The sequence below is a fragment of the Arachis ipaensis genome, chromosome B1, assembly GCF_059453495.1.
Source record: "Arachis ipaensis isolate K30076 ecotype BB chromosome B1, ASM5945349v1, whole genome shotgun sequence".
NCBI classification, from domain to species: domain Eukaryota; kingdom Viridiplantae; phylum Streptophyta; class Magnoliopsida; order Fabales; family Fabaceae; genus Arachis; species Arachis ipaensis.
Genome location: NC_142436.1, coordinates 46,242,457 through 46,246,825, shown reverse-complemented (window position 1 = coordinate 46,246,825; position 4,369 = coordinate 46,242,457). Strand labels below are relative to the sequence as shown.

The 4,369-nt window shown below is 34.5% G+C and overlaps 1 non-coding gene across 1 annotated transcript; it reads right to left on the bottom strand.

Annotated features, from left to right (window-relative positions):
* Window positions 1-3,456: 3,456 nt before the first annotated feature.
* LOC148576438 (small nucleolar RNA R71) lies at window positions 3,457-3,564 on the bottom strand. Its single transcript, XR_015903089.1, has one exon. It is a non-coding gene; the product is annotated as a small nucleolar RNA R71 (small nucleolar RNA).
* Window positions 3,565-4,369: the final 805 nt, after the last annotated feature.

Genomic DNA, 4,369 nt, shown 5'->3' with positions numbered 1-4,369 from the left:
GGTGTTTAACTCCAAGAAAGACCTCTACACGTGAAAGCTTCAATGCTCAGCCCAAGCACACATCAAGTGGGCCCGGAAGTGGATTTCTGCATCATTTACTCATTTCTGTAACCCTAGTAACTAGTTTAGTATAAATAGAACTTTTTACTATCATGTTAGTATCCGATCTTTGGACGTTTAGTCCCTAGACCTTGGAGGCTGGCCATTCGGCCATGCTTAAACTATTATCACTTATGTATTTTCAACGGTAGAGTTTCTACACACCATAGATTAAGGTGTGGAGCTCTGCTGTTCCTCATGAATTAATGCAAAGTACTATTATTTTTCTATTCAATTCACGCCTATTTCTTCTCTAAGATATTCATTCGCACACAAGAACATGATGAATGTGATGATTATGTGACGCTCATCACCATTCTCACTTATGAACGCGTGCCTGACAACCACTTCCGTTCTACATGCAAACAAGCTTGAATGTGTATCTTTTAGCCTCCTGATCGTGAGATCAGAGTCTTCGTGGTATAGGCTAGAATTATTGGCGGCCATTCTTGAGATCCGAAAAGTCTAAACCTTGTCTGTGGTATTTTGAGTAGGATCTGGGAAGAGATGGCTGTGACGAGCTTCAAACTCGCGAGTTCTGGGTGTAGTGACCGACGCAAAAGGATTACTGAATCCTATTCCAGTATGATCGACAACCGACAGATGATTAGTCGTGCGGTGACAGTGCATTTTGTACCATTTTCACTGAGAGGACGGGATGTAGCCATTAACAATGGTGATGCCCTACATACAGCTTGCCATGGAAAGGAGTAGGAATGATTGGATGAAGACAGCAGAAAAGCAGAGGTTCAGAAGGAACAAAAGCATCTTTATATGCTTATCTGAAATTCTCACCAATGAATTACATAAGTATCTCTATCCTATTTTATGTTTTAATTATATTTTAATTATCAATTCACCATAACTATTTGAATCCGCCTGACTGAGATTTACAAGGTGACCATAGCTTGCTTCAAGCTGACAATCTCCGTGGGATCGACCCTTACTCACGTAAGGTTTATTACTTGGACGACCCAGTGCACTTGCTGGTTAGTTGTGCGAGATTGTGAAGAAGAACTAAGATTAAAAACGTGCATATTAAGTTTTTAGCGTCGTTACCAAGGAATGAACGATCACGATTTTTCCATACCAAATTTTTGGCGTCGTTGCCGGGGATTGTTCGAGTTTAGACAACTGACCGTTCATCTTATTGCTCAGATTAGGTAATTTTATTTTAATTTTAAGCTTTTTGTTTTTATTATTTTATTCTTTTTATTTTCGAAAATATTTTCAAAAAAAAAATAAAAATAAATTATTCTATGGCTTCAGAATTTTTAAGAATGAATTCTAGAGTTTCACGATGATTTGTTGAAGTCTGGCTGGCTGTGAAGCCATGTCTAATTCTTTTGGACCGAGGTTTCAAGTTATCATCACAAGAGTCCTTGGACTCCCATCGTATCAGTTGTTGTATGCCTGATTTGTATGCTAAAGCTTGGCTGGCCATTGGCCATGTCTAGTGTTTTGGACCGGAGCTTTCAATGATAGCTTGGCTGGCTAGTACGCCATGTCTAATTCCTGGACTGGAGCTTTAGACTAACATTGCATGATTCCTGGAATTCTCATTAAAAATTTTGAAATCCTTATTTTCTTTTTCAAAATTAATTTTCGAAAAATACCAAAAAAAAATTTAATAAAATCATAAAACCAAAAATAATTTTGTGTTTCTTATTTGAGTCTTGTGTCAATTTTTAAGTTTGGTGTCTTGCATATTTTTCTTTTCTTAAAAAAATTTTACAAAAATAAGTTCTTAGTGTTCATCTTGACATTCAAAGTGTTCTTGGTGTTCATCTTGACATTCATAGTGTTCTTGCATGCATCATTTATTTTGATCCAAAATTTTCATGTTTTGAGTCTTTTTATTGTTTTTCTCTTTCTTCATTAAAATTCGAAAATCAAAAAAATATCTTTCCCTTATTTCACTCATAAATTTTCAAAAATTTGAGTTGACTTTTTCAAAACTTTTTAAAATTTAGTTGTTTCTTATGAGTCAAATCAAATTTTCAATTTAAAAATTCTATCTTTTTCAAATCTTTTCTTCAAAAATAAAATCTTTTTCATTTTTTCTTTCATAATTTCAAAATTTTTAAAATTTATTTTCAAAATCTTTTTCTTAATTCTATTTTATATTTCCAAAATTAATGCTAACAATTAATGTGATTGATTCAAAAACTTTAAGTTTGTTACTTGCCTAGTAAGAAAGGTTCAATCTTTAAATTTTAAAATCATATCTTTTTGTTTCTTGTTAGTCAAGTAATCAACTTTAATTTTCAAAATCAAATCTTTTTAAATTTCTTTTTCAAATCTTTTTCAAATTAAATTTCAATCATATCTTTTTCGAAATCAATTTCAAAATCTTTTCTAACTTCTCACCCTTTCAAATTTGATTTTCAAATCTTTTTCAATTAACTACTTGACTTTTTGGTTTATTTTTTTTTAAAGTTTACTATTTCAATCATATCTTTTTCAAAACTACCTAACTAATTCTCTCTCTAATTTTCGAAAATCACCTTCCTCTTTTTCAAAGTTCCTTTCTAATTAACTAATTGTTTTAAATTTTAATTTAATTTAATTTCATTTGTCTTTTTAAAATTTTTGAATTTTAACTTTAATTTTAAATTAAAAACAAAAATATTTTTATTTTATTTAATTTTCAAAAATTCTTCTCTCTCACCTCCTCCTAATTATTTATTTATCTACTAACACTTCTCTTCTTCTTAAAAATTCGAACCCTCTCCCTCTTTCTGTGTTCAAATTTCCTTTCTTCTACTCACATAAAGGAATCTCTATACTGTGACATAGAAGATTCCATATTTTCTTTTGTGTTCTCTTCTTTTTCATATGAGCAGGAACAAGGATAAGAACATTCTTGTTGAAGCTAATCCAGAACCTGAAAGGACTCTAAAGAGGAAGCTAAAGCACAACTCTCTGGAGAAAATCTGACAGAAATTTTTGAAAAAGAAGGAGACATGGCTGAAAATAATAACAATGCAAGGAAGATGCTTGGTGACTTTACTGCACCAAATTCCAATTTACATGGAAGAAGCATCTCAATCCCTGCCATTGGAGCAAACAATTTTGAGCTAAAGCCTCAATTAGTTTCTCTGATGCAACAGAATTGCAAGTTTCATGGACTTCCATCAGAAGATCCTTTTCAGTTCTTAACTGAATTCTTGTAAATCTGTGATACTGTTAAGACCAATGGGGTTGACTCCGAGCTACAGGCTTATGGTTTTCCCATTTGTTGTAAGAGACAGAGCTATAATATGGTTGGACTCTCAACCTAAAGATAGCCTGAACTCTTGGGATAAGCTGGTCACGGCTTTCTTAGCCAAGTTCTTTCCTCCTCAAAAGCTTAGCAAGCTTAGAGTGGATGTTCAAACCTTCAAACAGAAAGAAGGTGAATCCCTCTATGAAGCTTGGGAGAGATATAAGCAACTGACCAAAAAGTGTCCTTCTGACATGCTTTCAGAATGGACCATCCTAGATATATTTTATGATGGTCTGTTTGAATTATCAAAGATGTCATTAGACCATTCTACAGGTGGATCCATTCACCTAAAGAAAATGCCTGCAGAAGCTCAGGAACTCATTGACATGGTTGCAAATAACCAGTTCATGTACACTTCTGAAAGGAATCCTGTGAGTAATGGGACGCCTCAGAGGAAGGGAGTTCTTGAAATTGATACTCTGAATGCCATATTGGATCAGAATAAAATATTGACTCAGCGAGTCAATATGATTTCTTAGAGTCTGAATGGATTGCAAGCTGCATCCAACAGTACTCAAGAGGCATCTTCTGAAGAAGAAGCTTATGATCCTGAGAACCCTGCAATAGCAGAGGTGAATTACATGGGGGAACCATATGGAAACACCTATAATCTCTCATGGAGAAATCATCTAAATTTCTCATGGAAGGATCAACAAAAGCCTCAACAAGGCTTTAATAATGGTGGAAGAAACAGGTTTAGCAATAGCAAGCCTTTTCCATCATCCACTCAGCAACAGACAGAGAATTCTGAGCAGAACCCTTCTAACTTAGCAAATATAGTCTTTGATCTATCTAAGGCCACTCTAAGTTTCATGAATGAAACAAGGTCCTCCATCAGAAATTTGGAGGCACAAGTGGGCCAGCTGAGTAAAAGAGTCACTGAAACCCCCTCTTAGTACTCTCCCAAGCAATACAGAGGAGAATCCAAAAAGAGAGTGCAAGGCCATTATCTTACTTGGTGTGGTCGAACCCAAAGAGGAGGAGGAGGACGTGAATCCTAGT